The sequence below is a fragment of the Schistocerca serialis genome, chromosome 5 (genome assembly GCF_023864345.2).
Source record: "Schistocerca serialis cubense isolate TAMUIC-IGC-003099 chromosome 5, iqSchSeri2.2, whole genome shotgun sequence".
Lineage (NCBI taxonomy): Eukaryota > Metazoa > Arthropoda > Insecta > Orthoptera > Acrididae > Schistocerca > Schistocerca serialis.
Genome location: NC_064642.1, coordinates 121,880,856 through 121,907,193, shown reverse-complemented (window position 1 = coordinate 121,907,193; position 26,338 = coordinate 121,880,856).

Sequence of the window (26,338 nt, the reverse complement as noted above, 5' to 3'; positions counted from 1 at the left end):
CTGTACATCGGATCTCAACCGTCGCGGCTGTCTGTCTTATATAAAGCGTGTCACGTTTGCAAGAAATATGATACTGGATTCTCTTGCTTCTGGATGTTCTGTTGTTGTGCGTTGTCCCTCTAGACTGCATGTACAGTATTCTGAATGGAGTATCCACAGTTCCCGATTATGACGTACTGTTAATATAGTAAATCCACGAAACGTGGCTGCACGATCCGTTACAGCCATGCGGATAAGATGCCTGTCATCTCGACTGCTAGTGATACAAGGCCGTTGGGATCCAGCACGGCGTTCCGTATTACCCTCCTGAACCCACCGATTCTATTCTGCTAACAGTCACTGGGTCTCGACCAACGCGAGCTGCCATGTCGCGGTACTATAAACCGCAATCGCGATAAGCTACAATCCGACCTTTATCAAGTCGGAAACGTGATGGTACGCATTTCTCCTCCTTACACAAGGCATCACAACAACGTTTCACCAGGCAACGCCGGTCAACTGCTGTTTGTGTATGCGAAATCGGTTGGAAACTTTCCTCATGTGAGCACGTTGTAGGTGTTGCCACCGGCGCCAACCTTGCGTGAATGCTCTGAAAAGCTAATCATTTGCATATCACAGCATCTTCTTCCTGTCGGTTAAATTTCGCGTCTGTAGCACGTCAACTTCGTGGTGTAGCAATTTTAATGGCCAGTAGTGTAATTCCACATTACATGGATGACGTGCACAACTTCTGTCCAAATGAGGTGGAACTTGTCAGTTTACAGGGCTGCGTGTATATTATTTGTTAGTCTGTATGGCTTCATGCTGACCATTTACACATTACAGAATAGAATAGTTGTAATGCAATTAAAATGTGCATATTAGGCTTTTTCGCTACTCATATTAGTAGTGAAACATGTTCAAAATTAACAATAAAAGTAAACATATTTGTCTTCTTTACGTAGCTTGCTACTACTTTGCAGTTTAAAAAAGGATATGTCCTTAATAAACTACTTTGCTATCTATCAGGTCTGTTTATGTTATTAGCTGAGTAATCAGTTTTTTGTGGCTGCTTTTGAACACCTTTCAGTACGAAGGCTACATTTACCCACTTGGTTACACAAATATTTTCGACTTACATAGCCATTTTCAAATATTTACCTGGAAAGTAGCTTTGTATGGAAATAAATCTTGGACTACAAACAGCAAAACAAAAAGAGAATGGAGCCTTTTGAAATGTGGTACTACGGAAGAATTCTGAAGATTATATCTGTAGGTAGAATAATGAAGACGCATCGACTCGAATTGGGGAGAAAAGAAACTGATGGCACAACTTGACTAAAAGAAACGAGCGGTTGGTGGGACACATTCTCAGGCATCAAGAATTCGTCAGTTTGGTAATGGATGGATGTGTAGGGGATAAAAGTTGCAGAGGGAGATCAAGTCTTGATTTCAGTAAGCAATTTCAAGAGGATGAAGGCCGCAATTGTTATGAAGAGATGAAGAGGCACACACAGGGGCGTTGAGAGGCGCATCAAACCAGTTTTCGAACTTACGGCCGCAACAATCCGTGGCAAAATGTTTATTGATATGAATATGGCGATCTGACTAAACGACTGTCTGTAAACCATCACGACAGTAACATTTCTAGTACAGTCTGTAGATAGTGTCAAACATAGGAACGTCGTGTGAATTCGCTGCCATTTTGATGTCTATGCCACCTTGCTCTGGGTAAGCACCGATAATGGCTGAAACTCGTTGTTTAAATAAGAAAACTATTTGTTAAATATTAAAGACTCTGAGGACAAATGTCGCTACATTCAAGAAATTTATGACTCTGGTGCTCTCTGTAAAAAAAGATGTACGTATCTTTCTGAGCCACTAACATCTTAAGTCATGATCAATGAGGTAGTTTTTAGTAATAGCGGTGGATATTATTATTCTTTTGAAATTATGATGAACTATTTATGTCATTACCGTTTACATTGTCGTAAAGAAGTCAGAAAACTGAAGCCATTCAAGTATCGGCCACAAGATCACTGGGGATGAGTACTAGGAACGTATACTAGTCCCACTTCGTATTGTAAGGAGCTTTTAAAAAGTCTTATTATTGAACGGAAACTGTTTTCTCTAGTGGTCGAAAGAGTTGAAAGGTTTACGTATTTAAAATGTTTTCTGTCCCACCACTAATGATGCATGGAAATCTATTTTTTCTTTCAAAATGTGAATGAAAGATTTTTGAACTATTCGCATGAAATGGAGATACGTATGGGGTGTCTGGAACACCTCAGTTTGTAGCATCACAACATTAATTTCACCGTGGAACTGGAACAGAAATCAAATGGTTCCCTCACAAACTGCACCTGCTGAAAGCTACACACACCGACTGTTGCGTTCATGGTACAAGTTATCATTAAACAAGGCACAGGTGTTGTGTATTAAGTATTTTTTGGTTCTTAGGACGCACACCCTTACAGCTAACCATAGCGTGACTGTTGAATCGTCGCATCTATTAGAGTATGTGATCAGAGACAATCCATGCTCCAACCAGTCGGTCGAATGTGCTATCCGGAGAGCAACAGCATGCCAAAGCACAGGAACCCAAAGGTGTTACTTACGTGTGATACACACGCACAGTGTCCTCCAACATGCTAAACTCGCGTCCAGGAGAATGACATTTAAAATATTAATCCTGCTGCCTAGATGCCTGTTTACCATAGTTTCCGTAATCGCTCTGGCAAATGCTGGAGTGATTCTCTCGCAAACGGTACGGCCCACTTTATTCCTCATTCTTCCGAGATATGAGCTTATTCCCCGACTCTAATGACCTCGTTGTTGATGGGACGTTAAATTATAATCTTTCTTCCTTCCACCAAGACCAATAGGCACTAAAGAAGCATGGGATCAAATGTATGCCATACCGGCCTACAGAGACCATTCACCATAAGCGCAATATCAAGGGTAATTGGGGTTGTGAAAAAATGAAATTTACCGCATTCGGTTCGAAGGGGACGTGACATATGCTATACATACAACTAGGACAATTTGCAGTCAACGAAGAGAACACGAAAGATATACAAAGCTATTACAGCGAAGCAAATCAGCTGTGGCAGAAAACTGCCTTGAAATGGACAGTGAGATGACTCTGCGGTAAGACTTCAATATTGTCAGACCTGTCGATTCTGGAACAGAGGAATGTAAGAGTCTTTAGAGATGGGATTGGTATGAATCCTCAGCAAGAGATAAGAAGATCGCCAACTGAGCGGGGCTTGACTGTCTACAGACGGGCCACCAGGGGAGCGGACGTGTTGGGCGCAAGCTTCGTAGCAAGAGTGTCACCATAGGGAAGACCATCTAATTGTCTCACAACTACATATGTCTAAAATGGAGAGTACCTTGAACAGATATTATCGCCACAGCTTCACAACTACACCTACAACGAAAACTGTAACACTTGATGCTCCCAGTGCTCGCAAACGGAATTAGATTACAACACCTTAACGTGTCAGAGGCACAGAGCTATTCATATTCACAGAAGTAATTTAGGATGGACGCCTGGGAAGATTGACATGGACATTACTCTTCGAGCAATGAGTGTTAGTAGTTAGTGGTTAGTGTTTGTTGCAACCTCGGACTTTTCATAAATCATCACTTGTCGCTGAGAATCTCGGACTTCTCACAAATCACTCACTTGGTGCAGAGAAAGTGCTACTCTACAGAAATTATGAAAAAATGGAATCAATTCTTGACAATAAAATGGAGCCTGATTCCGAACTTAGTAAGTATCTGCTCATCTGGAGAAATGTAGAGCTTCAGGCTTCACATAATGTGAAAGTGTTTTTATCTTCGCGAACAAAAAATGAAAATGAAATGTGCGTGACGCATTCTTCGCCGAGAGTTCGCTTCTGGAGTGATCGGTCGCCCTGAGCAAAGTTCTTTTATTTGACGGCACTTCGGCGATAGGTGAGTCGGTGATGAGAAAATGATGGTGAGAACAATATATACACACACCACAGAGTCCCGAGTGGAGAATATCCCCGACCCGACAGGTAACGAATCCTTAGCCCCGTGATCGATAGTCTGCAACGCTAACCACAGAACCACTAGCTGGTGACTTCGCACGTACAATTAATTAGTCACAGCACTGGTTACTAATATCAGTCATACTCTATTAGAGCAGCAACGTGTATTGAAGTTAAACCAAATTACAAGAACACGTATAAGTGTAGTGGGGTACTGAGAAATTAATTTGCTAATAAAAGGGTTGTACGACTGGCCGAAGAGCTCAAGACGGGGTCGGGGTAGAATGAAAAATTACAGAATCTGTACTCGCAGATACCGAAGGAAGGACACCTAATACCCCACGATGACCTACTCAAAAAATTCCAGTAATTCATGACAGGTTTTAGAAACGCTTTTTATTCTAACAATATCCCTCCTATAGAGCCCTGCTAATAAATTTAGACTCATCATCATTCGAATAGTGGCTTGCAAGCAGTCATTCTTCTAACCCTATAAACCTGAAAAGAGAAGGAGAAATGTGCTAGTTGTTACTCGCTTCGCTAAAATTTAGGAAATGTAGTTTTAAGTGTAGTATATTTACTTACTGGCTAGTAAATTTCGCACAAAAAATACATTCAGAACTAAGCAGAATCTATTCGTTTCAGGCAGTAACGTCATTATCTACTGTTGTGTCTCATCCACTGGACACCGTGCGATCTATGATGATGATGCAGTCTGGACGGAAAGGCGACGATGTTATTTACAAGAACGCTCTCGACTGTTGGAATAAAGTCTACAGAACTGGGGGAATTAGCGGATTATTCGGAGGCGTAGTGCCAAACATCTTAGCCAGCTTAGGGAGTGCCTTTGCCGTTGTACTGTATGATGAATATAAGTCACGTAGCAAATGGGCGAGTTCAAGAGACCATAAGCATGCCTGAGATGAGTGAGACGTTACTGTTGCGCGAACAGTCGCGTTGCACGGCGACGAAGAAAAAAATGGAGCTGGATACCGTACTTCATTTTAGACAAGCTTCCTTTCCTTATTTCATTCGACAGCTGTACTAATACCAAGACCGACATTTGTTGCAATGGTGTACATTTTTATGTATTTCCTCTTCTTTAGAACGATAAAACACTGTGTATATGTATAGCACAAAAAACAACGAATATTATTATCCACTTGACAAATACTGTTTTAAATTCCGTAGATGATTGCTCTGATTACTAAATACATTTTCTTCAGTCACTAAAAGCTAACAAGTTAAATAAATAACCGAAAACACTCCTGCTAAACAGGCAAATTTATCCTGCCTGCCTCGCTGTATCTGGAAAGAATCTAATTTTACGAAGAGCGTGCAAATGGAAAAAAATTCGTGTACAGCATGCGAAGAGACATGTCAGTATTAAGGTAAAAGATTTGAAGTCAGCACCCTTACCACCAAATTTCTTAAGTGATATTCCAGACGCGAGATTTCAAGTTTTCTCTGCTTGGTTGATTAATGACGTACTTCGCGTGTACAACCAAGTTGTTGACTCCATTTTACGTTTGGAGCCCAGTCAGCGAGTATACATGACAACGCAGCTCGCAACACCAGAAGAAAACTTGGTCATCAAAACATTGTGTATGAAATGAAATAAACAAATTGGCTGTATACCCGAATGCATACCACTGCTGTGTCAGACATTTTCTTTGGTTAGTTTGTAAAGTCTATACAGGGTTTTAGAACATTTTTCCACACAAGCGACATATCATGTTTGCCTCCCCCCTCACCCTCCCTTGTCTTTCCTTGGGCTTTTACTCATTTCATAAATACACTCGTAGAGAAAAAGAGGAATTATCCGAATGGGACGGTAATAGGTAGATGTGATGTAAATGACAAACAAATGATTACCATTTCAGAAAAATTGAATAATTTATTCAAGAGAAAGACCAACCAATAACGCATTGGTCCACCTCTGGCCCTTTGGAAGCAGTTCTTCGGCTTGGCACTGATTGACAGAGATGTTGGCTGTTCTCCTGGGGGATATCATGCCAAATTCTGTCCAATTGGCACTTTACATCATCAAAATCCCGAGCTGTTTGAAGGGCTCTGCCCATAATGCTCCAAACGTTCCCAATTGGGGAGAGATCCGGCGGTCTTACTGGCCAAGGTAGGTTTCGGCAGGCACGAATACAGCAGGAAAAACTCTCGCCATGTGCAGGTAGACACTATCTTGCTGAAATGTAAGCTCAGGATGGCTCTCCATGAAGGGTAATAAAACGAGGCGTAGGCCCTCCAACCATCTGGGATTTTAACGATCTTACCCGCCAGTTCGACATAATTTGGCATGATATCCCTCAGGAGGGTATCCAACAACTCTATCAATCAATGCCAAGCCGAATAACTGCTTGTGGAAGGGCCAGAGGTGGACCAATGCCTAGACTTGCTGAAATTGTGAACCTCTTTCTCTTCAATAAATCATTCAATTTTTCTGAAATTGTACTCATTTGAAACTTCCTGGCAGATTAAAACTGTGTGCCGGTCCGAGACTCGAACTCGGGACCTTTGCCTTTCACGGGCAAGTGCTCTACCAACTGAGCTACCCAAGCGCGACTCACGTCCCGTCCTCACAGCTTTACTTCCGCCAGTATCACGTCTCCTACCTTCCAAACTTAACAGACGCTCTCCTGCGAACCTTGCAGAACTAGCACTCCTGAAAGAAAGGATATTGCGGAGACATGGCTTAGCCACAGCCTGGCGGATGTTTCCAGAATGAGATTTTCACTCTGCAGCGGAGTGTGCGCTGATATGAAACTTCCTGGCAGATTAAAACTGTGTGCCGGACGGAGACTCGAACTCGGGACCTTTGCCTTTCGCGGGCAAGTGCTCTACCAACTGAGCTACCCAAGCACGACTCACGCCCCGTCCTCACAGCTTTACTTCTGCCAGTACCTCGTCTCCTACCTTCCAAACTTAACAGAAGCTCACCTGCGAACCTTGCAGAACTAGCACTCCTGAAAGAAAGGATACTGCGGAGACATGGCTTAGCCACAGCCTGGGGGATGTTTCCAGAATGAGATTTTCACTCTGCAGCGGAGTGTGCGCTGATATGAAACTTCCTGGCAGATTAAAACTGTGTGCCAGCAGGTAGGAGAAGGGGTACTGGCAGAAGTAAAGCTGTGAGGACAGGGCATGAGTCCTGCTTGGGTAGCTCAGTTGGTAGAGCACTTGCCCGCGAAAGGCAAAGGTCCCGAGTTCGAGTCTCCGTCCGGCACACAGTTTTAATCTGCCAGGAAGTTTCATAGCAGCGCACACTCCGCTGCAGAGTGAAAATCTCATTCTTGTACTCATTTGTTGGCCTGTACATTCATATCACATCTGCCTATTTCCATCCCATTAGGATAATACCTTCTTGCTGCGTCCTTTTTGTTTAATAATAATAACTCTCCTCCACAGCTGAATCGTAGGGTTGACGTTTTTCGTGCAGTGGGCCTAGGTTCGATTATTTGATACGTCAACAGTGTTCACTGACACGCTCGTCACTGAAATTGCTACAGATGAAAATATTTGCACCAAGCTGTGAGCCACAGGAGAGTTATTACTTATTTATGTATAATATTATGCAGAAAATTTTCTCATTATGTATATAAAGTGGACACTATTAAAAGTGAAAACGGACACGTGTAACAATATATAGTAACAGAAACAGAAACGGCTGTTTGTGAGTTGTGGTTATGAGCCTCCACTTACTTCAGTCTGAAGTATTGCCCTATTAAGTATAAATGTACTTCGGTCAAGTCAAAATTTAATTGGGCTCATATTTCACCCATGGCCTACGTTACTTTGCGCTTCATCAGGTAATGTAGCACACGCGTGATGGGAGACAGTTACATTTAGCAGCTGGTTTGAGTCATGTCTGTCTTTGTGAGTGAGTGATCAACGTGTCTGACTGTCATTTAGAGGGCCTGGGTTCAGTTCCTGGAAGTGCTAGGGGTTTTTCATTAGTGGGAGACTATAAGGGGTCCACTCCACCTCATAATGTCAACTGAAGAACTACTTGAATGAGTTGTGAGTTGAATGAGAAGTAATGGCTCCGAAGTGTACAAAGTCGACAACGGCCGGGAGATTGATGTGCTGAGACCCCCCCCCCCCCCCCCACCATATACAGTGTCCCATATTGTGTATTCATGTTTTCTGACATGTTCCACATCCCACAGGATCTCCTCACTACGGGTCAATTGGAACGAAAAGTACATCTAATCTAATGTAATCCAGTGATGGGATGGCGAGGCGCGGCGACTCGAGCGCACCGAGAATTTCTCGAGCCTCTGGGTAATGCAGGAGTAGGTTTAATAATGAATAAAAAAAATAAGAGTGCGGGTAAGCTACTACAAACAGCATAGTGAACGCATTATTGTGGCCAAGATAGACACGAAGCCCACGCCTACTACAGTTGTACAAGTGTATATGCCAACTAGCTCTGCAGATGATGAAGAAATTGATGAAATGTATGATGATATAAAAGAAATAATTCAGGTAGTGAAGGGAGACGAAAATTTAATAATCATGGGTGACTGGAATTCGAGAGTAGGAAAAGGGAGAGAAGAAAACGTAGCAGGTGAATATGGATTGGGGGCAAGAAATGAAAGAGGAAGCCGTCTGGTAGAATTTTGCACAGAGCATAACTTAATCATAGCTAACACTTGGTTCAAGAATCATGAAAGAAGGCTGTATACATGGAAGAACCCTGGAGATTCTAGAAGCTTTCAGATAGATTATATAATGGTAAGACAGACATTTAGGAACCAGATTTTAAATTGTAAGACATTTCCAGGAGCAGATGTGGACTCTGACCACAATCTATTGGTTATGAACTGTAGATTAAAACTGAAGAAACTGCAAAAAGGTGGAAATTTAAGGAGATGGGGCCTGGATAAACTGACTAAACCAGAGGTTGTACAGGGTTTCAGGGAGAGCATAAGGGAACAATTGACAAGAATGGGGGAAAGAAATACAGTAGGAGAAGAATGGGTAGCTTTGAGGAATGAAATAGTGAAGGGAGCAGAGGATCAAGTAGGTAAAAAGACGAGGGCTAGTAGAAATCCTTGGGTAACAGAAGAGATGCTGAATTTAATTGATGAAAGGAGAATATACAAAAATGCAGTAAGTGAAGCAGGCAAAAAGGAATACAAACTTCTCAAAAATGAGATCGACAGGAAGTGCAAAATGGTTAAGCAGGGATGGCTAGAGGACAAATGTAAGGATGTAGCGGCGTATATCACGAGGGGTAAGATAGATACTGCCTACAGGAAAATTAAAGAGTCCTTTGGAGAAAAGAGAACCACTTGCATGAATATCAAGGGCTCAGATGGAAACCCAGTTCTAAGCAAAGAAGGGAAAGCAGAAAGGTGGAAGGAGTATATAGAGGGTCTATACAGGGGCGATGTTCTTGAGGACAATATTATGGAAATGGAAGAGGAGGTAGATGAAGGTGGAATGGGAGATATGATACTGCGTGAAGAGTTTGACAGAGGACTGAAAGACCCAAGTCGAAACAAGGCTCCGGGAGTAGAGCCAGTCCTGACAAAACTCTACGATCTGGTGAGCAAGATGTATGAGACAGGCGAAATTCCCTCAGACTTCAAGAAGAATATAATAATTCCAACCCCAAAGAAAGCAGGTGTTGACAGATGTGAAAATTACCGAACTATCAGTTTATTAAGTTACAGTTGCAAAATTCTAACGCGAATCCCTTACAGACGAATGGAAAAACTGGTAGAAGCCGACCTCGGGGAAGATCAGTTTGGATTCCGTAGAAATGTTGGAACACGTGAGGCAATACTGACCCTACGACTTAGCTTAGAAGAAAGATTAAGGAAAGGCAAACCTACGTTTCTAGCGTTTGTAGACTTAGAGAAAGCTTTCGACAATGTTGACTGGAATACTCTCTTTCAAATTCTAAAGGTGGAAGGGGGTAAAATACAGGGAGCGAAAGGCTATTTACAATTTGTACAGAAAGCAGATGGCAGTTATAAGAGTTGAGAGACATGTAAGGGAAGCAGTGGTTGGGAAGGGAGTGAGACAGGGTTGTAGCCTGTTATTCGATCTGTATATTGAGCAAGCAATAAAGGAAACAAAAGAAAAGTTCGGAGTAGGTATTAAAATCCATGGAGAAGAAATAAAAACCTTGAGGTTTGCCGATGACATTGTAATTCTGTCAGAGACAGCAAAGGACTTGGAAGAGCAGTTGAACGGAATGGTTCAAAATGGTTCATATGGCTCTGAACACTATGGGACTTAACATCTGTGGTCATCAGTCCCATAGAACGTACAACTACTTAAACCTTACTAACCTACGGACATCACACACACCCATGCCCGAGGCAGGATTCGAACCTGCGACCGTAGCAGTCGCGCGATTCCGGACTGAGCGCCTAGAACCGCTAGACCACCGCGGCCGGCTGAACGGAATGGACAGGGTCTTGTAAGGAGGGTATAAGATCAATATCAGCAAAAGCAAAACGAGGATAATGGAACGCAGTCGAATGAAGTCGGGTGATGCTGAGGGAATTAGGTTAGGAAACGAGACACTTAACGTAGTAAAGGAGTTTTGCTATTTGGGGAGCAGAATAACTGATGATGGTCGCAGTAGAGAGGATATAAAATGTAAAGTGGCAATGGCAAGGAAAGCGTTTCTGAAGAAGAGAATTTTGCGAACATCGAGTATTGGTTTAAATGTCAGGAAGCCGTTTATGAAAGTATTTGTATGGAGTGTAGCCATGTATGGAAGTGAAACATGGACGATAAATAGTTTAGACAAGAAGAGAATAGAAGCTTTCTAAATGTGGTGCTACAGAAGAATGCTGAAGAATAGATGGGTAGGTAGTGGCTAACGAGGAGGTACTGAATAGAATTAGGGAGAAGAGGAGTTTGTGGCACAACTTGACAAGAAGAAGGCACCGGTTGGTAGGAAATGTTCGGAGGTATCAAGGGATCCCAAATTTAGCATTGGAGGGCAGCGTGGAGAGTAAAAATCATAGAGGGAGACCAAGAGACGAATACACTAAGCAGATTCAGAAGGATGTAGGCTGGAGTAGGTACTGGGAGATGAAGAAGCTTGCACAGGATAGAGTAGCATGGAGAGCTGCATCAAACCAGTCTCAGGACTAAAGACAACAACAACAACTAGTTCTCAAGCAATTCTCGAGAAGCTCACGAGAAATGGCTCGGCGGCGTGTGCCGCTGCGCGCCAGTTGGCTGCGACAACATACGCCGCGCCGCTGTTGTTTTATGAATTGAATGCCGCCGCTAGACATACACGCTCGCTGTGCTCGAAACTAATATGTCTCAGGTTTCATTAGAGTAAAGTTGTTATTCAAATCAATATGGACACTCGAAAACGAACGTCATGGTGCTGGCAATACTTTACGGAGGATGGAGATAACGTTACTTGCAACATTTGTCGTAAAAATCTCCGTAATGTATCAAAAAATACAACGGGCATGATTGGACATCTTAAACTGCACAATTTATCGAGCAATAAAACAGCGACGTCCGTGGATACAGAGGCTCATTCTTCCAATAGTACGAGGCAGACAGAATATCCAGGTACGTATAGTGCAAAAGGTGAATTCCGTGCAAAAGTTCGGATAGTGTCCGAGGTGGTCTGCCACGCTTAAAAAACATTGATGTTTTAATCGTACTCCGATAACATACAACATACCCCATAATCAAACCTATACTATCCTGGCTTTTGCACGATACGATATCTAATTTTATTGGACTAGTTGTCGAGCATAACGTATCCCCTTGCAGGAGCACTGATCTAAATCTTACGTTTCTCTTCATAGAGGGAAGTAAACGGCAACAACAGCTAGATGAAGCACTAGTGGCCATGATAGACGATTTTCAACTCCTTTCAATCGTCGAGGACATTGGTTTTCGACGTTTTGTTTCACTGATGGACCCACAATACTCGATACCAAATCGAAAAAAGTTGCGCCTCATGACTGAGGACGATTACTATAAACAGAAAGAGGCTGCAGACTTGGCCTTGGAAGACTCTACTTGTGTTTCTTTAACGACCGATATTTGGACCTCACTCAGTAGTGAGGCATATATTGCTGTAACTGGTCATTTCATTAACACTAATTGGTGCCTGAAAGCTTTAGCTCTCGAGACATTCCGTTTCCCAGAAAAGCATACAGCGCTAATTATTAGTGAGGCGTTAGATAACGTGATTTCAAAATGGAACATTGAAAACAAAGTTGTAAGCATCACAACTGACAACGCCAGTAACATGACGGCAGCCGTACAACTTACTTACAGTGGCAACATAGATATGCAACATGTGCCTTGTTTAGCACACACCATCAATTTAGTTGTGAAAACTTCTTTCAACAGCAACAGTGAGCTCTGCATAATGAGGGAAAAGGCCAGAAAAATTGTTAGCTATTTTAAAACAAGTTGCAATGCTAATGAAAAACTCCATGAGATCCAGGATGTAATGAAAAAACCTATTCACAAATTGATTCAGGAAACCGAAAACCGATGGAACAGTACGTTTTATATTCTACAACGTCTAGTGGAGCAAAAGGAATGCATTGCAGCCTGTTTATCATCTTTGTACTCAGGTGTAGAGAACCTTACAGCTGACGAGTGGCGAATTTTGAGCGAATGTTTATGTGTACTGGAGCCATTTGAAGTGGTAACAGGTGAAATCTCAACTGAAAACTATACCTCTCTTTCGAAAGCTATTCCAAAAATCAGACAGCTAATCCTAACCGTATGCAATGGGAAGTGGGCTACCACGACAGCGCAAGAGCTACAGCAACATTTGCACAACTCACTAATAGCCAGGCTAGGATTAATAGAAACAAGCAAAGTACATGCCGTTGCCACAGTTCTCGACCCAAGATTCAAAACGTTACCATTTACGAATCCCATTCATTCAAAACATGCCGTTCCAAGCCTAATTGGAGAGTGCACAAACGTGATAGAGACCATACGATCTACTCATTCGGCTGCTAACGACACTGGCCACGAATACCATGTCGTACAAAACGCCAATAGTTCCTTATGGGCTTCTTTCGATGAAGAGGTTTCCAATAAAAATCTAATGAAAGCGGTTGTGATAGCACAGACCTGGAGATACAACGATATTTGGAAGAACCGTACCTACAACGCACGGATAATCCTTTACACTACTGGAAAAAAATGAAAACAGTTACCCAGGTCTAGCTGTCGTGGCAAAAAAATATCTTGCAATACCTGCAACTTCTGTTCCCAGTGAAAGAATAGTTTCGAAAGCAGGACTACTTATAACCAAACAAAGAAGCAGACTAAAACGCCAATTGGTTAATAAAATCACATTTCTAAACAAAAATCGACGGCAGTGTAGCAATGGGATGTAAAAATGCCTTCTGCTGAACAACTTTTGTTTCCTTTCTTTCTTCAGTAAGTAAACGTATGTACGCAGTTTCTGTATATAAAAAAAAGGCTATAGCACTTCTCTTCTACGTTTAAGCATGCATGCATACATGCAGAATGTACAAGGTAATTTATTTTGTAAGAATAAAGCTTCTGCTTTATGCGAATTCTGTGCTTTGTTTTAAACAACAATTCTATGATTTTTGTCTTATGTCTAATACTTCAGTACACGTTAATAACGGTAGTACAGTTGATATCAATCATAGAATTTCAAAGCTTTCCGAGCACGTACGTACGACGAGTACGACCGCTGCGACTCAGTGCTTCGTGTACTGAAGGTTTGCGCAATTTCTCAGAGAGCGCAGCACTGTCAACTTCTCGAGCGAACCCGAGAAATTCTCGAGAAATTGCCTTCGCGTCGCGCGTTTCTCGGGCGCGATCATAGCCCATCCCTGATGTCATCTAATCTAACCATGCCGCATTAAAATGACGCCCGTGGCTGAGAATGACACAGTAATCGGTCGATCCCGACTGGCTCGTCTGAGGCAAGAACGCCAGAGTTTATTTATAAGACATTTAATGACTCAGTACGGTCCAAGTCATGTTGTTGAATACATCCGACTTCAGTCTTTTGGATATTTATATCTGAATGAAATGAAACCACTGACGCAGTATGTACTTTTGATAGAAACTTATTAAATTTTACTCCTATTTTTGCCTTTTATTTTGGACTATTGTTTGTTAGGCCATTATAAGCTCACGTAAATTTCGTGATGTGGGATCAGGTCTAGCAAAAATGAGAAATTACGAAAGTACCTCATGAGGTGAAGGGTGGTTGAAAATTGTGTGTTCCATTGCTTCCAAAGAGGAACCAGCTCCTCAAAATAATTGACTGTTTACTTTTTGTCCAGTTTACCTTGTATTCGTTGCTTATTATGGTAATAATGGTTGATTTCGTGAAAAATTTGAACTTCACGTTCTAAATTGTGACAATCTCCATAAAACAATTGTTTGTATACTTTTTGCCACTTTCTTCTTGTATTCGTTGCTTACTGTGAAGATAAAGATCCATATTCTGAAAAATTTTAAAATTAATTTTTTTATATTATGTGGACTGAGGAGGTTAACAGGTATGTGTGTACAGTAAATTGTAACTAGGGTTACCAGACGTCCGCATTTACGCGGACATGTCCTCATTTTCGACGTGAAATGTAGCGTCCGCATACATTTTTGCGATTTCTGTTAACGTCCGCATTTTTTGATTTTGCGAATGAAGATCTTTTGATTTTTGTTTTCATGTCGTATCGTCAACAATTTACTTATTTTTTTACTACGGTCATTGAATTGCATCATTTGTTATTAGCTTAAATTCGATCTGTTACACTCACAAAATCGAAAATATAGATTTGTATTGCATACAAGTTATGTATCTTTTACCTTCGAGATAGCTACTTCAACCATAGTTAGTATCTATGGTCAAAACAAAGCTGTGATTGTCTACGTGCTGTTTGATTTTGTGTGACACACACGTTTTTAGCAAACTTGTTGATCTTCCAGCTGCATCTTTACTTTCCGTATTCATCTTATTGGGTAAGTTTCGTGAATTTCAAAATACAGCTTATGGCACAGAACTATAGTTAAGTTTTGTAAGTGAAGACTTTTTCATGGTTTAGCTGAACAACACGTTAGTAGTAGGGCAAGGACGGCGCCACCCCACTCTCCATTGTTGCCAATTTATTCAAGATGGTGGCGATGAAGTCATCCAAGATGGCGGCATGTAGACTTGGCAACAACAGATGACATCATCCAAGATGGCGGCTTTTGGCGGGAAAATAGGCCAATTGTGTTATGTCCACTAACCTAACCTCCCAAAAAAATGGCGCAATTTTGAATTTTGGCGGGAAAATAGCCCAATTGGGCTATGTCCACTAACCTATGATTCCAGAAGAAAAAATGGCGGGAAGTTTGAATTCCAACAGGATAATGCATGCAAAAACCGTACTTATCTTTATTATTATTATTGATTATCATTCATTATCATTTATTATTATTTATTGTCATTTATTATTATTTGTTATCATTTATTATTATTTATTATTCTTGACCTGCCTCCACTAGAAAATTCCCTCCAAAATCAAATTCCAACACGATAATGGCTGCAAAACCTTACTTTTCTTTATTATTATTCATTATTATTCATTATCATTTATTAACATTCATTATCATTCATCGTCATTTATTATCATTCATTATAATTTATTATTATTATTATTTATTATCATAGGCGTACCTCCACTAGAAAATTGCGCCAAATTCAAATTCCAACACGATAATGTCTTGAAAACTGTACTTATATTATTATTGTCATTTATTATTTACTCAAGATGTCCGATTTTCTCGGCAAGAAAGCCATTTTCCTTACATCCATAACAAAAATCTATCACAAGTTCAAATCCCAACACCATAATTGATCACACGTACGAACTTTCTGCGTCACTTATCTTTTTTCACTGGTAACCTATCACAATCGCGTCAAATAATAAACTGCTCTTATAATAACTTAAGTCACATCCTTTGATATTGCAGGGGGAAGGGACTGAAGACTTTATTTCAAGCAGTGCGGTCATCACTTGTTCTCCAACACAGTCAGCACACACATCTTTGATATCGCACTGCAGTCACCACGACGTCCGCACTCCAACTGACTTAGTTCAAATCTTCGCCACCCCCTGGCCAGCGCGGAGACACTGCTGACGCCTGTCACGTGAGGTGGCCGCCTGCGCTGGACTGTTGGTACGCTGGGGGCGAGCCCAGCAATTGCTCCCACGTCGTAAACATGTTTTCGCTGGACACGCTGGAACTTGCTGAGTTTGATGTCACAGCGGTCCCTTGTCCGCTCACCACGTGTATTCGTCGCCTCTGCACGTTTCCTGCCAAAATTGTTTGCCTCAGAGCGAGCTGAATCACACAACGGTCGGCTGTTCCCTGCCACACTTTTGGCGCCAGAGTTGTTTTCCTCTCCACGTTCAAACCTGTCGATGCCGACCGCTCACCGTCCACCACGTGTCCCTGAGCAAGCGAGAACGCAGTGCTACACTTTTGGCAGCAAAGTTTCCTCGACAGTGGAATCCGCCGTGACTAAATAACAGCACGTTTGGACTGCACTAGAACACTAACTAATTGAAACTCTCTCTCGCGCGCGTAATAACTGCACAATCGCTGTGCAGCTGCCCCGCTTATGTCACATACCCTCCATACACGCGACGGACCTAGTCTTCTGTAAATACCTAAGTACTTAATTCCATTTCGTTTTTAATCATATTAAATAATTCAATTTACAATTTCATATACGTATGCAAAGGTGTTCAACTACCTAATTTCACCTACTTTTCGACCCACCTCTTCCTAGGAACCAGCACCGAATTTGAATTTTGGCAGTAAAGAAAGGTCACTTCTGCTTTCTCTACCAACCTAACAAAATTGTAAATAGAGGGCACTTGTACTAACCTCAGCAACCTGACCGCCACGTCCTCCTAGGGACCAGTGCCAAGTTTGAAATCTGCCATTAAACAAAGCTCACTGGCGCTTCCACCACCAACCTAAGAAAATTGTTGCAAACCAAGCTCATCACTGCTAAACTAAGCCACCAGCACTCAACCTCTTCATACACGCTTCGGGTAAAAGGACTCACCCTGCACTAGGCCCATGGATGGAGGAACCAATTTACTTCATTTAGGAATGGAGTATATGTATCACACCAACATGTTCCACACCATACAGACCTGCAAAACACTCCTACATAAATCATTTATAATGTTCTAGACACACGCTTGCTAATTGTAAACAGTTAAAAATAACTCATAGCCCTGCCTACAGACATGCAAACCGCTCGTAAATAATGCAAAACATTTACATCCAAATAGCCAAACAACTGCTAATTTTCGGAAATAATTTCAGTGCATAGGCTGATGGAAGGAGGAATGAGTGTACTTTATTTATTTGCGACATATCTTTTTGAAACTTTTAGTTCTCATAGGTTTCGACATGTAAGGCTGACATAAGGCACTTTCTGAACTCTAGTAGTGCACTACACTTGGCAACACAACCACACCCATCAAGATATTCATTCCAATCCAGACCTGTAACTCCTCTACAGATAAATTTGTCCAGTTATTTGTCTACTCACTGACATTCTGACCAGATTGCCGTTATTGCGCAAAAACAGCTCAGACTGCGCTGTGCTGCTCGGGGAAGTAAGGAAGGGCTGCACTCCAATTATTTCAAGCCCTTTTATTTAGTAGAGTAGTATATTTGTCACAAAACACCGGCATTGATCCGACTGTGGTCATCTGACACAGCCCACAAACACGTAAAACAGATCCTAATTTCACCATACAATAGCAAACAGCTCTTAAATAATGCAGTAAACAATATCAGCAGACGAGCTCTGTACTCTTAAAGTCTCCAAATTAAGCACAGCACAGTGCACAGACATACTCGCAAAATAGTGCAACAGATGCGCCCAAACACCCACAGCTGCCAAACCGACCAAAAGTCTCTGCCCCCCCCCCCAAACATGACCTCAACACAGTCGCATTCGCGCCTAACACTGGAGAAATTGATATCGCCTATGCGCCTTAGATTATGCTCCAAGGCAGGCCCAGGTCGTGCGCACACGTGCGTGCAGTCAGCTGTGGGAGGGCGTTCCAGAGCCTTCACTCAAGTTCAGCTTCCGAGCGCTCGTGACAGCCGACCACAAAGGCCACCCCTCCCTCACCCCCCCCTCACACACGTGAAAGCTGCATTATTCTTCTCATGTATACCGCCGGCGTCTCAGGTCTGGACCTGCCTTCACGTCTATTGTCAGAATAGCTCATGGCTCGTTGACATACATGATTAACGTGGCCAAGGAAACATTTACTACTCGCATGCAACCGAGATGGTGACGGAAAACCAATCACTCTGATCTGCGCTGCAGGTGCATGTAATCATTGAGAACACCCTATTAATATCTATCACGCTATCACAAAAAAACCACCTAGATATGTCCTGGGCCATGTTGCACAGCCCACAGACACGCACCCAATCATGATTTCAGTACACACTATAGCAAACTGCTACTAAATAATTCCTCACACAGATGTGTAGGTACGCTCAGTACTCATAAACTATCCTAATAACGCATAGCAGAGCCTGCAGATCTGCTCGCAAAATAACTCAACAGACGTGCGCAGGTACACCCCCACTCGGCACCCTGCCCATCCGTCTGATTTCAGACCTCGCACAGCCCCTGCTCGGCTTCCGCAAGCTTGAGTTGGCGCGGTCAACGCGCTCGGCAGCGGTCAAAGCACATACATACTTCCGCCCAGGATCGCGATCCGTCACAATCCCGAGCGGCGACCACCGAACGCGGGTGAAAGTCAACTTTATATCAACGTAGCATAATTCCAAAGTGTAGCCTCCATACGCTAGACACATCATAGCAGCACCTGTCTTTACCTCCTATGACACTGTAGCACACTGTGCATTGCTCCTCACACGACATTACACGGCCCTTTAACTAAACATAACTACACATCCCCGCTCTCGCCTCATTGCGTGACACGCCATCTGAAACCTTCTCAATATTATTCTTACTTTACAACTTTTTTTTTTTTAAAAAAAAAAGATCTAATTTACACCTCCCACCGCACCTAACCTCACACCCGTCCCACCATCAACATATGGAAACGTCCTCAACCCTATCTTGACACTCATATATCACCCCAAAAACCATGTCCATCAATCAATTTACCATTCTCATCCCCTCCTTTCGAATTACAAATGTAGCCTCTATCTAAACACCAATCAACTCATCTTTCTCACACTTTCAACAGTAAAATTAATTTTACACACACCCAGAAATACCAAACGCAATTAAAGAGTCAAACTTTTATACAGAGCATCAAGCACGTACCACACTCCCATCAACATTCAAAGCCTGGTTCATATTTACAACGTCCACCTTGAATTAAATATTATTATCATTGCCGCAACATTCTTCCAGCGCTCGATTTGTACCTATTTTTCCGCTATTAACTGTTGTCACTAGCAGTCGAATATCACTATCTATAGATTGCATAAATTTCCACATAAAAAAAAATCTCGCCCCGCCGTTTAGAGACTCCTATATCCGAACACATAGCATCATTCAACTATCACTTGCTCTTATCTAATAACTCATCCATGAGGTCTGGGGGCAAGGTCACCCCTTTCTTTCTTTCTTTCAGCAGCAGACAGCTATTTTTTTTACAGTGGTGGCTAAATTACACCATCAACTTAACATCACCATTCGCAAAACATCTTCAAATACCTAAACACACTTACTCAATTACACAGCGGTCCCGCTGAGGACATGACCTTCAATATTACAGTTCTTAATCCAATAACCACCGATACAAGTACTAAATGCTCAAACTAATCCCATAGTGCCTTACAAAGCGAGTCTCCGAGTGCCGCCGGCGGCATGTCAAAGCCACATAGCTGTCCATCTAAACAGCTGTCCACTCAGCCCCCAGGACCAGAATGCTGAAGTGGGCTCACCCTATACCTGCTCTCCAGCTATTGTCTAACGACATACAGTGCACAAATGGATTCCTGAATAGCGCAGATCTCTATATCCCCCTTGCATCTCCAACAGGACATGTAAACAGTGTCTCCCCCCAGCCAGCAAACCCGACGTCATTAACCCTTCGCTGAAACACTCGCATATATAAAATCATGTTCACTCCTGTCAAAGCTCACTTAACAATAAAAAAAGCATTCTCCCTTTCTAAGCATAGATTAGTATGCATTTATCGACACCCATCTGATCTCTGCAATTTAAGTCGGAGAAAGACATATCTATTACCTTCTCCAACCTTTCTATAAACAGAACGATCTCAGTTACTACAACAGGACCTTGTTTTGACCATTCGAAAATTGCGCGCAATGTTGTACGCCTCAAACTAGGTACAAGTACAACAGATCCTCAACACCCTATCATCTTTATCCTCTACCATCAAACAGTGAAAAAGTCACGAAGACACCAATGCAATCCACCTCCAGCGCGGTCAAACGGAATTCACAATACTCCCTCCCGAATAACTCAGAGTGCGACCATCCAAGAATTCCTAACAGCTCGCCAAGTCCGACACCTCAAACTACAGTTGCCTATATGAACAAGATCAAGTTAAATATACACACGCTGCAGAGATCCCTTTAAAGTTTGATCGCCCATACTCTAAGGGAATGAGAAGCTGCCTCTGGCCCTTGTTCAAACAATGTTTTCTAACACGATTTTGCACACTGCCGAGCATTTCGTCTTTCTACCGCGACTTTGAAGTCAGTGTCTGATTCTAAACAGACATTAACACTGACTGATGCACAGCCTCTCACAGGAAACTATACCTTGCACCTTGTAAATCATATTCTTACTGTCGATAGCGTAACATTGAATGATTTTAAATAAAGGACAGCCACAACACAAGGAAACTAGAAGAGCCTGCTGGCGTTGTAGCGACTTCCCTCGAAAGTGATTGACCACCTCTACATTTAAACTCATATGTCGCAGTGACCGAATAGTTTATAACTCTGCGTTCCATTTCTGGTGATTGGTCATTTTTGCACACAAGTACGGGATCACCATTTTCGGTGCGAGCAACCCCGGAAGTTGCGCTCCATCAACCAAAATTTGTTCCCCAACTCAAGCAAGCATTGTCAGTCAATCATTATGTCGTACCCAGTGTACAGACACCATGGATAAGACACCACCGATCTACTGTAATATTATCCATCACAGCTGATATCGCGAAAAATTTTACCGTAAGTCCAACACTGGCCAATCATGTTACAGCTTGTTTTCTTAATTTCAGTATCATAGCTAAACCATACATCCTCTACTTTGCAAGTATCATTGCGAACATTCATGGATGACTGCTCAGCACGTCCATTCACACTTAATTCTCGAACACATAAAGACGATCAAATTAAACCAGACAACGCTATACATATTTCTAAGACCTCGCACATAGTATTCGATCAATCTCTCTGCGTATGGCGGTCACAGAGCTATCTAGACCTCTTACGTTAAAAGATCATCCTCACCTCGGCATCGACCAACCTAACCCACAACATCGCTACCCAATTATTCCTCAACTGAGCAGATGAATACAGCTACACTCCATGTCTCTTTGACTGAATAGAGCTTTCCTAGTCCTAAACCCTCGAAGTGCACCACATTTTTCGAAATGTAACCAAGTCTTGGAGCTTAGCACACCATATTGATCTATAGTGACAGATCTCAAAGGGCCTTAATTTAATAGCATACAGATAAGAAGAACAAGAACAGAGCGACATTTATAGACAATGTAGTTCGATACATTTTTAAGTAAATCATCCAATCTATCATGTGTAAAGTATTGTTCTAGAGTCCATGATCGGTGCATCGAAGGTTCAGGGAGGAGAGAGAGAGAGAGAGAGAGACAGAGAGAGAGAGAGAGAACATAAACACACACACACACTCCTAAGACTAGAACATTCAGCACTTAAAAACGGGCAATAATCTTAGATCGCTTACTTTTCCGTCCTGTCAGACATATATCCTTCTCCCCGCTCACCCTACGCTGAGCTATCTCTACCCCAATCGTAAAACTTTTCCTTTCTATGATACGAGCCCAATATAGCCCTGCAGACACGTCTAGTGGTCAATGATCACACCAGATCGTGGGTCGGAAATAATACTATTACTCCATCAGGTCTATATAAAATTGATAGTTATTAGCAGCCGGTACATCCTACAAGCAAACAGATACGCATAACAGCAGCGTTCAACATGTGAAAATTACAGGTCATCCCGTCACAAACTCTGTAAATACTCATCTGTCGGGTAAGTGTGTACACAATGATTACAGCCCCTCACAAGTACCCACAGCTAACTTAGTTATAACGCTGAAGTCTCGATTTTACACCAAGCATGCGAGAGGGTGGGGATCGCGTAAATCAAAGTGTGTTTAGAGGAATGTGTCAACTTTCATCACACATGAGATGGAAGTCCTCTGATGACCGACGGTTTCACCGTTAACAATCACAAGAAGACAGTGGTTTAAACCACATACCGAACACGTAGCCACATATGACTAGAACGCTGGCTATATCACGTGACTAAAGCATCCAAATAGAACACTGGAAAAAAAATCTACCTTCACCAACTTGTCCTCCTCTAGAATAAATCAGTCAACGTTTGAATCGTACCTAGTTGCAGCTCTGTCTCAATCAATCATCCCGTACACCCTCTGGTATCATTTAACACAGATGTGAGTAAGTTTAGATGTGAATGATTCTTGGTCCTCCTGAAAAGCATCAAATACAGTATTCAACTCGCGTGTATCACTGCTATCTCAGTAGACATACACTATAATACGAACTCAACGAGAAAAAATTGACTGCCTTCCTTATTCCGCTCGCTTCGATGTCATCGTTTTGCTGCATTCTTCTTGTTGCCACATACTTGAACCATGCACAAATTGCCTCCTGCGAACCAGAAGATAAATAAGTACGTTCTCATTTTCACTGAATTTCAGTGTATATTAGGTTAGTTTTCGCATTTCTTTTGATTTTATGTCAGATCCATCCATGCGAGCGCGACATAAGTTATCGTTCTGTGTTCTAAAATTGCCTCTAAATGTAATCAAGGCGTATACAGTCACCTCCACATTCGGAGAGCGCTTGCTCTGTTTTTATGTATCTCTAAGTACATGCACGACTCGCAGACGGCTTCCAGGACGCGGTCCCATCGGCTAGTGGACCAAACTTCGAGCATAGAATACTTCTCCAGAAGTCAAGCGTGCTTGGTCCACCCGCGAACCCTATCACGGATGCTGCGTATGGTGGATCCACCTCTCGGACACAGCTCCGGATATATAGTACGCAGCAGATCCACTCTCGACCACTAACTCGGGTATTGTATACTGTGGATCTGCATTCGGATACAGCTTCCTACCTTGTGCGAGGCAGATCCACCTTCAAACACTACCCTGTACGCTGCATATTGTGGATCAGCATCTGAACACCGCTCTCGATATAACTCGCGGCGGATCCACATTCGAACGTTAACCCTACTCTACCACCGGTCCTGGGAGCCTTCCGCGAGGCGTGATGGATATACTGTATGGTTAAATAAGTTGCACGAAAAAATAAATAGAGTGTTCTCAATGATTACACGCGCCTGCAGCGCAGATCAGAGTGATTGGTTTTCCGTCACCATCTCGGTTGCATGCGAGTAATAAATGTTTTCCCGGCCGCGTTAATCGTGTGTGTCAACGTGCTATGAGCTATTCTGGCAATAGACGTGAAGGCAGGTCCAGATTGAGACGCCGGCGGTATACATGAGAAGAATAATGCAGCTTTCACGTGTGTGAGGGGGGGTGAGGGAGGGGTGGCCTTTGTGGTCGGCTGTCACGAGCGCTCGGAAGTTGAACTTGAGTGAAGGCTCTGGAACGCCCTCCCGCAGCCGACTGCACGCACGCCTGCGCGCGGCCTGGGCCTGCCTTGGAGCGTAATCTAAGGCGCATAGGCAATATCAATTTCTCCGGTGTTAGGCGCTATTGCGACCGTGTTGAGGTCATGTTTGGGGGGGGGGGGGGGAGGGGGAGGCGAGCAGAGACTTTTGGTCGGTTTAGCAGCTGTGGGTGTTTGGGCACGTCTGTTGCACTATTTTGCGAGTATGTCTGTGCACTGTGCTGTGCTTTATTTGGAGGGTTTAAGAGTACAGAGCTCGTCTGCTGATATTGTTTACTGCATTATTTAAGAGCTGTTTGCTATTGTATGGTGAAATTAGGAGCTGTTTTACGTGTTTGTGGGCTGTGTCAGATGACCACAGTCGGATCAATGCCGGTGTTTTGTGACAAATATACTACTCTACTAAATAAAAGGGCTTGAAATAATTGGAGTGCAGCCCTTCCTTACTTCCCCGAGCAGCACAGCGCAGTCTGAGCTGTTTTTGCGCAATAACGGCAATCTGGTCAGAATGTCAGTGAGTAGACAAATAACTGGACAAATTTATCTGTAGAGGAGTTACAGGTCTGGATTGGAATGAATATCTTGATGGGTGTGGTTGTGTTGCCAAGTGTAGTACACTACTGGAGTTCAGAAACTGCCTTATGTCAGCCTTACATGTCGAAACCTGTGAGAAGTAAAAGTTTCAAAAAGATATGTTGCAAATAAATTAAGTACACTCGTTCCTTCTTCCATCAGCCTATGCACTGAAATTATTTCCGAAAATTAGCAGTTGTTTGGATATTTGGACGTAAATGTTTTGCATTATTTACGAGCGGTTTGCATGTCTGTAGGCAGGGCTATGAGTTATTTTTAACTGTTTACAATTAGCAAGCGTGTGTCTAGAACATTATAAATGAGTTATGTAGGAGTGTTTTGCAGGTCTGTATGGTGTGGAACATGTCGGTGTGATACATATACTCCATTCCTAAATAAAGTAAATTGGTTCCTCCTTCCATGGGCCTAGTGCAAGGTGAGTCCTTTTACCCGAAGTGTGTATGAAGAGGTTGAGTGCTGGTGGCTTAGTTTAGCGGTGATGAGCTTGGTTTGCAACAATTTTCTTAGGTTGGTGGCGGAAGCGCCAGTGAGCTTTGTTGAATGGCAGATTTCAAACTTGGCACTGGTCCCTAGGAGGACGTGGCGGTCGGGTTGCTGAGGTTAGTACAAGTGCCCTTTATATAAAACAATTTTGTTAGGTTGGTAGAGAAAGCAGAAGTGACCTTTCTTTACTACCAAAATTCAAACTCGGTTCTTGTTCCTAGGAAGAGGTGGGTCGAAAAGTGGTTGAAATTTGGTAGTAGAACACCTTGCACATGTATATGAAATTGTAAATTGAATTATTTAATATGATTAAAAACGAAATGGAATTAAGTACTTAGGTATTTACAGAAGACTAGGTCCGTCGCGTGTATAGAGGGTGTGTGACGTAAGCGGGGTGGCTGTGCAGCGATTGTACAGTTATTACGTGCGCGCGAGAGAGAGTCATTTAGCGAGCGTTCTAGTGCGGTCCAAACGTGCTGTTATATAGTCATGGCGGATTCCACTGTCAAGCAAACTTTGCCGCCAAAAGTGTAGCACTGCGTTCTCGCTCGCTCAGGGACACATGGTGGACGGTGAGCGGTCGGCATCGACAGGTTTGAACGTGCCCAGGTAAACAACTTTGGCGCCAAAAGTGTGGCATGGAACAGCTGACCGTTGTGTGATTCTGCTCAGAGGCAAACAATTTTGGCAGGAAACGTGCAGAGGCGACGAATACACGTGGTGAGCGGACAAGGGACAGCTGTGACATCAAACTCAGCAAGTTCCAGCGTGTCCAGCGAAAACATGTTTACGACTTGGGAGCAATCGCTGGGCTCGCCCCCAGCGTACCGGCAGCCCAGCGCGGGCGGCCGCCTCACATGACAAGTGTCAGCAGTGTCTCCGCGCTAGCCAGGGGGTGGCGAGGATTTGAACTAAGTCAGTTGGAGCGCGGACGTCGTTGTGACTGCAGTGCGATATCAAAGATGTGTGTGCTGACTGTGTTGGAGAACAAGTGATGACCGCACTGCTTGAAATAAAGTCTTCAGTCCCTTCCCCCCTGTAAAATCAAAGGACGTGACTTACGTTACTATAAGAGCAGTTTATTATTTGACACAATTATGATAGGTTACCAGTGAAAAAAGATAAGTGACGGAGAAAGTTTGTACGTGTGATCAATTATGGTGTTGGGATTTGAACTTGTGATAGATTTTTGTTATGGATGTAAGGAAAATGGCTTTCTTGCCGAGAAAATCGGAAATCTTGAATAATTAATAAATGACAATAATAAATATAAGTACAGTTTTCAAGACATTATCATGTTGGAATTTGAATTTGGCGCATTTTTCTAGTGG